This window comes from Petaurus breviceps, unplaced genomic scaffold, assembly GCF_028583685.1.
Source record: "Petaurus breviceps papuanus isolate PSGF00001 unplaced genomic scaffold, PetGlider_PUasm1.0 174, whole genome shotgun sequence".
Taxonomy (NCBI): Eukaryota; Metazoa; Chordata; class Mammalia; order Diprotodontia; family Petauridae; genus Petaurus; species Petaurus breviceps.
In genome coordinates, this window is record NW_027185761.1 from 1 (window position 1) to 11,909 (window position 11,909).

Sequence of the window (11,909 nt, forward strand, 5' to 3'; positions counted from 1 at the left end):
CATTAATTGCTTTCAACAACACTGTTTTTATCTTGTCTTGTGATATTGGGCATTTTTGCTTTCTTAGTTTTTATGTGCCATTATTTCCAAGAAAGTGCTTTCCACTTTCCTCACACAGTGCATTGGGTAGAGTTATTAGCACTTAAATGCTTGCTGATTGATTGCCATTCATTTTTACGCTTCTTTCAAAACTGGCTGAAAGTGCCTTTTCAGGAATTCTTTTGTCGTTAGTTCAACCACACTGCTTGCATGATGAATCTCCTTCGCTCATGTACTTTGTTTTACTACTCATGTAGTTTGTTTTAAACTTGTAGTCTGTTGCTTTAAGTGTTTTGTAGATAGGTGTTCTAGTAGGACTACAGTATAAAGCTATTTAAGAACTATCATATCTTCAATTTATCTTGTACTTTTCTAGACACCTAATTGTTATCCAATGACAGACCTGATTCATATTGCCCCTAGTTGCTATTTGGAATCTGTACACTATCTCGTTTCCTTATACTTACTTTCTTTTATGGTAACATTTTGTAATTTTATTTTCAAATAATTATGGGACTATTAAACTTATTAATAAAAATAACTGATTAGGAAAAGAAAACATGATTTCCATAAAAGGAAGTAATGTATTGCCCATCTATTTGAGTTCTTCAAAGGGTATAATAAGATGAAATTTAGTAAGGATAAATGTGGAGTCTTATACTTGTGTCCTAAAAATCAACTACTCAAGTACCGGGGAATGGGAGACATGGATGTAAAGAAAAGATTGTAAAGGCAGCTAGGTGGCGCAGTGAATAGAGCACTGGCCCTGGAGTCAAGAGGAACCGAGTTCAAATCCAGTCTCACTCACTTAACACTTACTAGCTGTGTGACAAGTCACTTAACTCCAATTGCCCTGTGTTCCCCCCTACAAAAAGGCAAAAAAAAAATTGTGGAAGGAGTATTAATGTACTGCCAGGTCAGTCAAGTTAAGACATATTCAAAAAATGGAATAGTAATATCAGGCTGTAGTAATAGAAGGAGAGCATCCAGAACAAGGGAAGTGATCGTTCTAGCTACCACGTCTCAAGATTTTGTGGAGTCATGGGCACTACAACTTAGCAAGGACACAGAAAACAGCCAGGATGGTGAAGGGACCCCCTGTGCCATACAAGGATTTCTGGAAGGAACTAGTTATGCTAAGTATGGAGAAGAAATAATCGAAGGGATTAAGTGGTAGCTGTCGTCAAGTTTTTCAAGGCTTTACCATGTGAAAGAGGAATGAATAAGACTAATTTTGGTTAAGTCCAGAGGGTGAGACTAGAGTAGAATTTTTTGTCTTTGTATCTTTAAGCATCAGGAAAGTACCTTTTACATAAGAGGTGCTTAATAAATGTGTAATTGCTTTGAATCGGCATTACAGACAGGTCAATTTCAGTTTGTACCAATTAGAACTAACACAGATTTTAAAGAATTGCTTTGTAAGGTAGTTGAGTTCCCTGTCACTGGAAGTCTTCAGAGGGCCATTTGTTGGGAATGTTGAGGACTAAAATGATTTCTGAGATCATTACAATTCTGAGAGACCATAACCTAATTTGTTTAGACTTTCAAAAGACCATTGACAAATTCCAATACCAACAGGTTATAAAAAAAATAAACCTAAGATATCCATTCTTACTTACCATGGGTTGCTGTAATGTTTTCATATAGATGAGAATTGGCTTCAAGACTGGAAACAAAGGGAAACCAAGTTAAACAAGTATTTCTAGAAAGAAAATCATTTAATGATACCTAGGAATCAATGCTTATCTAACCATTTTTATAAATTATGTGAAAGAAGTAATAGGTGGCATATGGGTGATGATAAACTGCAGAGAAATTTCCCAACTTACCCACTTTAAAGGCTTACTTTAAAAGGCTTTGTGATCTCTGGGCCCTCATGGCAGCAGCACATCTCAAACTGGTCATACCTTCTGAGTCTGTTCAGCTCAGCTTGTCCACGTTCCCTTATGCCTACTTCAGATGCTGTCTACACAGATCCTTTGAATCTTCCTGAATGCAGTGGGTGCATAGCTATTTGTCAGTTACCTCTCACTCTTCTAACCAACCCACCTACTTTTCTCGTCTTTGATTTCTCCTGTGATCTTGTGTGCTCAGCTACTTCTGGGCAGCTCTTGCTATGGCCTATTTATGCCCACTTTTTTGCCTCTCCATTGCTCTTTGGTTATTCACAACTTTAATTCCTCAGAGACTAATAGTTTATGACTCTTAAGTCACACAATACCAGAGAGATGTTGATGTTAAAAAGATAGACTCTTTACTTTTATGGAGAACCTTGGTATCACTAAAAGCTCCATGCAGCTTCCCTAAACAAATTTTATTACCCACTTAGTGTCTGCTTAACATATATGTATTAATGGACCATCTCCATTCTATTCTACTGGTCATCATCTGGCTAATTGGCATTCTTCATCCACTTGTTTTCCCCTATGTGGACAGAGTATTCAAACTCAAGTGAGGAAGGATCTTATTGAAGAGGCTCTGCAGTGTTCCCAGGCTTGATACAATCAGTACATTTCCCACAAACAGGGACATGTGAAGAACCTCACTAATTATAGGGAATTCCTCTTTCATATAAACCCCACACTGGACATCTGCAATAGTGTCAAATAATTTTGGCAAGCATATTTCACCATATTTAATTTTTCACTTAATGTTAATAATCAAAAGATCATAAAAGTTATAGCATTAGATTTTTAAAAGGAATCTCATGATTTTACTTCATGTACAAGAGATACCTTGTTGGAAGAATGCCTTAAAGTTGGAATCACATTCTCAACCAGTAAGCTCAGTGAGATCTTGTGTTCTATTACATACTTTGTAGTTAATTACATAACTATAAAGGTGTAGTCTTCTCTAGATTGTATCTTGCAATGATCCACCATTTCTCTTCTCATACCTTCATCCAGGATGATGTCTTCAATGAATGTGCATACTGTTCTCATAAAGATTTTGTGGTGATAGGAAGTCAGTAATGTGCTATTCTATGATTATTATTATTTTTAATATGATGTATCTTGTTAACTTTGGATGCATGATAAAATTACCTCTGCCAAATCTTTTATTTGCCTTTCCAAGTAGAAGCCTGTGAACCATCCTTTTATTTGTTTATTTATCTGTAACTTTAGGAATTCTTTGTGATCTGACCACTGGAGGGAACATGCACTTGAATGAAATCGTAGATCCATTTGAGTTACCAAATGGGGCTCTCTTAGGAAGTTTTTACTATACAGATATGAAAAACATATTTATATAATATATGTGTATAGCCATATACACACAGTAATACACCTACATGCAGTATTACTATCTATACATATGGGTGTACTATATACATGATATTCACATGTGTGTATATACATGCACATATATGTGGGTACATGGATATAAATACATACACAGAAGAAGAATACACAGAGGTTGATATCATGGGGGACAGTCTTGCTTTTCCTTCAAGACTTGGCAGCTTTGTCATTAGAGGAAGTTTAATGTGACCACAGTGGCATTTTATTTGTCGTTATGTTATTCTCTTCAGCTTACTTTTTAAAGCTAATGTGCTTTGCATTTTCCAGGAAGCAGTAGGGTATAATGAATAAAGGCCAGACTTGGAGTCTAGAGGATTTTCATTTAAGTCTTATCTATGACAGAGTCTGGCCCTGTGACCATAGGCAAGTCACTTCACCTCAGGGCCTCAGTCAATTTGCTCAGACTATATAAATTATGGAAAGGTGTCTGATCTTCATAAGTAAAGGGAATTTCTACCCACTGATAAAATAACAAATCTTACTTAGAAATATCAGCCTACTTGACTGGGAAGGAATACATTTCCTTGGTGGATATATATATCATAGGGCTTTCATTTACCAAAGCCAGCTTGAAATTATTTGTGGTAATTGAGGAGTAGGATCTTAAGAAACAAGATTGAAAATGTTTTAACTTATAACTACATCTTCCTTTATAAAAGTTTTTGCAGAGGAGCTAATAAGTATCTAGATTTACCACATTTTATTCTGAGGTCATGGAGAAAAACAGATTCACTATCTGGAACCTGAGCAGGCACCATGGTTTCTTTTAGATGAGAGAGCATCTCTTCCATTCCTCAGCCTTCAGGACCTTCATTCAAGTAGTACTGAGGTCCAATTATGTGGACCTCAGTTGTGGCTGGCACTGTGGAGAATAGAGATTCCCTACCCTCTAGGAATACTAAATTGAGTTGAAGAGACTAATATATAAAATATGCCATTCCAGGATAAGGAGAGAGGAGTGACCCCAAACTCCTTCCTGAAATAAAGGCCAACCTTTATAATGCTAGCATTCTCCTGGTGTCATAGTGAGAACAAAACAACTTGCCTACAACAGAATATAGATGGTGCAGACTTCTATTCCTTTCCAATATGTTTTCACATGGCCAACAGAAGCACAGAGGCCCCCCAAACACTGTCTTGTGCTTGCTTAACACTGCTAATTTCTTACATTTGATTTTGTGGCAATTAATGGTTTATGGCAGATCATTTAGAGGTGTTAGCGCTGAGTAATCCCTTACATCTATGGAATGGTGCTTCCTTAGCTAAGCCTTTTATTTATCCTACCACTCCGTCCTTTGAGAGAGATTCTCTGACTAAGTCAATTGCTAGACTTCCTGATATAGCAGTTTTCACCAATACCAGACCCAGCCATACTGGAAAGAACCAGTACATTGGCAAATGGTGAAAGAGAAAGTTGTCTAGGGGAGTGTGAAATGCCTATATATAGACCACATGTAATCATATCAAATCTAATACTGTTGGAATAATAGAATCAGTAGATGTACAGGCTAGTGTAGTTTTTCAATGTCTTCATAATTTTATTATAACAATCTAAACCAGTGCCATTTTATGTTCAAAGAAAAAAGGTTTATATTAATATTTACTTTTTAATTTGACATTTATGCTTAGATTTGCCTTTTTCTTCCGTTTTTTTGAGGCTGGGTCACAAATCCAATGAACCAACAAACTTCACCAAACTAATTAGCAATGGTTATAAAGATGAGTGGTTACAGCATCGTGGAGACACAGGAAAAAAGTCTCCACCATCTAAAATTTCAGAGGCATCTGAATCATCTCTTAGTACTCCATTGCATCAAGATTCAGAGGTTCCAGAAAGTGCTGAGAAGCCTGAAGGTAGAGTATTCTATGCTATGTGATAGCTCTGAGGTCTTTGGTTAATATTGCAGGTGACTTTCTGGAACTTTTATATTTTGTTATGGAAAGCAATTTGAACATCAGTTTTTAAAATACCACTAAGTTTCTGAGGTTATAGGTCAAATTTAGTACCAAACATGCACATTCTTTTTAAATTGAAAAACATGATATTGCTAAAGGCATAACTAAGTGACTTTATATTTTCTTTAGTTTGCTTTAGAAAATGTACCAGATTAGCTATTCAAAACTGTTAAGATTGTCCTTTGTTGGGACTTCACAGCAAAATTAAATATGATGTGGACTATCCTCAGCGCTTCAAAATATTATCTCATTTGATCAAATCAAATTGGCTGGTAATGCACAACTATAGGGCTTTACTTGCTTTATTTAACCATTGAGGCTATTTTGTTTAACTGGAGATGCCCAAGGGATACAACCAGAATCTGGAGGAGGTAAGCCAAACAGGATGTAATAGCAGTCACATGGGGGATAAAGATTCAGCTAGAATTTGGAGGCTTTGTTGGGAGCCAGGGCAGGAAGGGAGGAGTGGTCCTACAAGAAGCTGCCCCTTAGGACTTCTCACATTGTTATACCATTGCTTCATGCATCAGGGCAGCTCCAGGATGTTGAGGTGTTTTGTAGGGAGAAGTGGAAATGCCTGCTTGGTCCTCCCACCTTTGAGGCAGCTGGTCGCACAGTAGATAGAACATTGGACCTGGAGTCAAGAAGGTTAAGGTTAGATTAGATGAATTTTGCCTTCTTGGCTAAGAATAATTTTGTGCAGGTTTTAGGCAGTATTTACAAACATACAGTTAAACATAACAGTAATAGAACTGTTATTTTATCTCATTATTTTACTTTAAGAAAATGGGTACTATGTTGTAATTGTATTTTTAATTGATTAATATATACTTACATCTTTTCATTTTTTTTCATTGCAGGTACACCATTATCTCAGTCTGGAGAAACACCAACAGAACTCAAATGAAATCTGTAGCTAATATTATTAATATTTTTTAAAATGTAAAATGTAATAATACTTTGAGCAACTATATTTATAAAACCTTTTTATGTCCTTATATTAACCTAGATTTTTAAGAGATTATCTATCTTGCAGTAAAATCTTACATTCCTGCAGTATAGATCATGTATTTTTCTTACTTTGTATCATTTTTCTGAATGGTAACATTGTTACCTCTTTTTCTGCTAAACTAGTGATTTCCCCACATCATTGATACCAATTATTTTTTTCCCCTGCATAGTACAATACTACTATTTGGTGGCATTTCTGCTCAAAAAGACTATTGAGACTCTATAGGTTATAGTATAAGGTTATAGTGTTGAAAGTAAATGGATCTTAATAAAACAAGGATATAAGATGATATACAAGTTCTACTTTGTACTTTAATTCCTTTTAGAAACAATTTTGTATGTCTTTTGAAACTTATATAGTCAAACTGTTTAATATATTTAATACTAGAATATTGTGCTATTGGTTCATGTTAAGTAAAAAAGGCTTTGTTAATTGTATCTGCCTTGACAGTTATTAAATATTTAATATAACAATATTATAATGTTCACTTAAAAAGTTTTGTTAATATATTTTCTATATAATTGAAAATATAGAGTATGAAATATTTAGTACCAGAATGTTGGTTACTTTAAGCAAAATTGTTTAACATTAATATTGGTGATGTAATCGACAAGTCTTGCTAGAAAAAATCTCACAATAATCACATTGTTATCTGTCATTTTATGAATTTTTCATTATGTATTTCATTTTAAGTAAATTTATATTAGGATGTGCTGATATAATTTGAAATTGATTGACAAATGAATTTCTGGTTTTCCATATTAAGAACTTTAGAAACTCTAATAGATTTTCAAATGTTATCATTTTTCTCCAGAAGTAACTTATCATGCACTTATTTGAAATTAAATCTTCGAAATTAATTGCTTAAGCATTTATTTGAGCCATGACATCTGACAATTTGAATTGTAATATAATGGGAGACATAAAAATCAAAATATTCTTCAGGAGAATGTAAATTAGATAAGTGAGAATTGTAATGAGAACATTTGTTTCTACTACCTGAATTTAGGTAATGGGGAGGGTGATAAAAAGGAGTGACTAGAAACTTTAATGTAATAATTAGTATGGCCTTTTATCTCTTAAAGACTTAAATTTTTCGGTATTTCAAAAAAATCCCCGATTTACTAATGTGGTTACTCCTTCCATCAATCTGGATCACAGAACAGTATGCTGTTATGAAAGGAGACTGGATTTAGAGTCAGAGGATTCTGCCTGATTGCCCAAGTATTTAACCTCTAGGTCTCAGCTTCATCTTTTATAAAATTAGTGGGTTGGACTAGATAATCTTTACCACCCCTTCTAAATTCTATGATCTTGTCATCTTCTCTGTGTCTTAGCTGTATTAGGAGTTGTTGTGATCAGTCTGGCGGGGGACAGGTCTTGCTGAACTTAGCAAAGCTGTTCCTCAGATGAAAAACTAAAAGATCTTTGCACCCTCATTTAACCAGTCAAAATTTGTTTATTTCTTGCATGATCATAAATAACTACAGTAAACTTGGGAGAATTCAGTATCCCAAGAAAAGGCAGGAGCACAGATTTAAAATATATATATATTATTGATACAGTGTTCTTATTTATTGACAGATATATCCCTTCCACCAAAGAATAAGGAGGGAAAAATTAGTTCAACAAAGCTTACCCTTATGTACCAGCAGAATCTGAAAACATACTTAATGTTCCACACTCATTGTCCTCCATCTCTTCTTTAGAGCCTAACTTGAACAGTATAATTATGTAACGTTTTATTGATTTTATTTGCATGTTGTCTCCCTCATTAAAACATGAGCTCCTTGTAGACAGGGACTATTTTTGCCTTTGTGTTGCCAGATCTTTGCATAGCATAGTAAGTACTTAGCCAGCATATAGTAAGTACTTAATAAATGCTTGTTGATTTGATGACTAAGTTAATCAGTCAAGTATTTATTAAGCTCCTAATGTGGTCCCAGGAACTTTGCTAGGCACTAGAGATACAAGTATAAAGAATGAAACATTCCCTACTGTAATCAGTTTGCATACCCACTAGGGGAGGTAGCAAATTCATATACAAATATCTAGCAGAAATATAAAGTGAATAAATCTTTTATACACATACACACATGTGTGTATGTATGTATGTGTGTGTGTGTGTGTACACAAGGTAGTTTAGGAAAGAAAACCTAATGTAGAAGATGGTGTCAGAGCTACATCTTTTTTTGTTGTTGTTGGAGGGGAGGAGGCAAGGCAAAAGTGACTTGCCCAAGGTCACATGGCTAGTTTTGTGTTAAGTGTCTGAGGCCGGACAGAGCTGCATCTTTTTTTTTTTTTAAAGCAATCTGGGTTAAGTAGCTTGCTCAAGGTTACATGGCCAGTTATTTCTGGGTGTGGTGCTGAGTATCTGAACCTGGATTTGATCCAGGTCATCCCGACACTGGAGCCGGTGCTCTTACTCGCTGAGCCACCTGGCCACCCCTAAGCAATTGGGGTTAAGTAACTTGCTCAACTTGCTCAAGGTTACACGGCCAGGTGTTTCTGGGTGGGTGCTAAGTGTCTAAGCCCGGGATTCGATCTCCAGGTCTTCTCAACACTGAAGCCGGTGATCTTACTCGATGTGCTACCTGGCCGCCCCAGAGCTGCATCTTAAAAGGAATAGAAGGGTTCTTTTACATGAAGGTAAGAGATTGCATTTTAGGCATGGGGGGTAGGCAATGCAAAGGCCTCAAGATGGAAGATGGAGTATTATGAGTGAGGAATAGAGAGGCTAGTTTGGCTGAATTACAGAGTATTGGAATGGAAATAATGTCTAATGATGCTAGAAAGATAGTTTGGGTCCAGCTTCTAAAAGGCTTTAAAAGCTAAACAGATGAGTTTATATTTGATCCTAGAGACAATAGGAAACCTGGAATTAATCATGTATGATGTTGGCATAGTTAGATTTGCTCTTAAAGAAAGTTTCTTTGGCAGTAATATGTTGGAAGGACTGAACTGATGACAGATTTGAGATGTGGAAACCAATTAGGTAGGTGTTGAAATAATCTAAGAAGTGATGAGGGCCTGCACTAAGGTGGTAGCTGTGTGACTGGAGAGAAGAGGTTAAGATATGAGAGATGTCATGAAGGATAGAAATGGCAAAATTTGGTGACCAATTGGGTATGTAGCTTGAGGGAGAACAGATAATGCTAAATTAAACTTAAAAGATACTAGTACCTTCAAGAGTCATCTGGAAGTTTGGAAGAGGAAAGGTATAGGGAGAATGACCATGAATTCAGTTTTAGATATGCTGAGTTTAAAGATGCCTCCCAGACATCGTTTGAAAAGTCCGTAGGCAAGTGGTGATTTGGGAATGAAGGTATCTATATGCTTGTGCACGCGCGTGTGTGTGTGATGAACCTTTAAAAGAGACTGAGGAGTGGACAGGTAGACAGTAAATTAGCAAAGAGTAATGTCATGCAATCCCAGAGAGGAAAAAGTATTCATAAACAGGGTGGTTACAGCATCACATGCAATAGACAGATTGAAGGATTTGGTCAAAGAAAAGACTATCTGTTGCTATAGTGTATATTGTTTTCCTGGTCCTTTTCATTTTGTTCTGCATCAATTCATTTAAGTTCCCATGCTTCTCTTTGTTCTTCATATTGTTATATTATTTCTTGTGATATTATCACAACATTATCACTCCGTGATATTCCTATACTACAATTTGTTAGGTCATCCCCCAGCTGATGGGCATCTGCTTTGTTACTATTCTTTTGCCACCACAAAAAATGCTACTATAAATATGTTCACATATTTATGCGTGTATATATATAACATATATATACACGTGTGTGGGTTGTACACATATATACATATGCATATATACATATACACACATATATGTATGTGTGTGAGAGCTTTCTTTCCATTGTTTTCTTCTTTGTGGGAATATACCTAGCAGATCTGTAGGTCAAAGGGTATGGACATTTTTGTAATTTTCTCAGACTAATTCCAAATTGCCTTTTAGAATAGTTGATAAAATTCACAGTATGAATTTTTAAAAAGTTATTTGTTTTGGTCAATTAGAGGAAAGGAACATTATGGTGTGATAGTTATTAAATCTACCTCTTGTAAATGACAGAGAAGAGTAAGGAAACCAAGGAGGAAAAAAGCAAAAAGAGAAGAGAGAAAAACACAAGTGGTAACAAAGCAAATTCAATATATGTGGCAACTAAAACTTGTAAAGGAGAGAAGAGGAAGTGGTCTTTATTCTTCCATGACCCAAGGGACTATAGTAAGAATACTATCACTATTACTCCAAGGAGAAAAGAACTAGCTATGTTGTCCTATAAATTATAGTCCCACTTCTATGTATTATCTTAACATATTACTTATGCAATTACTATAATGATAGGCAAATGAACGACTTATCAGAAAGTTCTGTCGACCGTAATAAAAGGAAATTTTAAAATACGGCTTGAAAATACTAAGACACATTTTTTAAAATCAAATGTTTTATTAACTTAATCCACAAGATTTTGAGTTACAAGATTTATCCCTGTTTTTCCCCTACACACCACCCCAAAGTAGCGATCCCACTGGATATCCCCTCCTCCAATCTGCTCTCTCCCATATCTTCTCCCATACCCCCTCCGACTTTCCAGTAGGGCACAGTAGATCTCTATGCCCCAGTGCGTGCATATCTTATTTCCCAGTTACATGTAAAATAATATTAATAATAGTATGTGTGTATATATATATACATATACATATATAACATTTGATTTTAAAGCTTTGAATTCCAGATTCATTCCCTTCTTCCCTTGTCACCCACCCTTACTGGGAAGATAAGCAATTCAGTATAGGTTGTACATGTGTAGCTATGCAAAACATTTCCATAGTGGATATATTGTAAAAGACTGACTATATTTCCCTCCCTCCTATCCCACCTCCTACTTGTTCTATTCTCTACTTATTCCTGTCCCTTTTCAAAGGTGGGTGTTTCCAACTTCCCTCCCCCTGAGACTGCCCTCCCTTCTATCATCCCCCCTCTTATCCCCTCTCTCCTACTCTCCTGTAGAGGGACATACCCTATTTAGTGGGTATGTCGTTCCCTCCCTAAGCCAAATTCAATGAGAATAAGATTGACCCATTCCCTTTTGCCTTCCTGTTCTTCCCCTCCATTGTGACCATTTCCCCTTGCCTCTTCTATATGAGATAGTTTACCCCATTCTGTCTCTCCCCATCTCCTGAAGACACAAGTTTTGATTAAATAATGTGATTTTTGGCTTATCCACGTTAAGACATCAAGACTGAAATTATTTTGCTCCTTCTGATCAAAACAAAGACATTGAGAGTGACCCATGATCTGCATACAACTAAATTTAAATGCTTAGACTGTGTAGTTCTCAGTGAAGCAATCAAAAGTAGACCAATGCCTCAAAAAATGTGAGCAAATATACTTTACTCTATCTTCTGAATGATGAATGCAGAGTTTTAGAGTCAGAGGTCAATTGCATTATAGACTTTCTTCTAACCTTAATTTATAGGGTACTGTGGATTACTCATAATCATATCTTATATTTCAACATGCATTGATCTTCTGGCTATCAGTTTCAAAACGGAAAGCTAGAGAAAAAAAATAACCC

At 35.8% G+C, this 11,909-nt stretch overlaps 1 long non-coding RNA gene across 1 annotated transcript; it reads left to right on the forward strand.

The window, feature by feature from the left end:
- Positions 1 to 6: 6 nt before the first annotated feature.
- LOC138157922 (uncharacterized) lies at positions 7 to 7,169 on the forward strand. The gene is made up of 2 exons (XR_011167502.1): positions 7 to 5,195; positions 6,158 to 7,169. It is a non-coding gene; the product is annotated as an uncharacterized lncRNA (long non-coding RNA).
- The last annotated feature ends 4,740 nt before the right edge of the window (positions 7,170 to 11,909 follow it).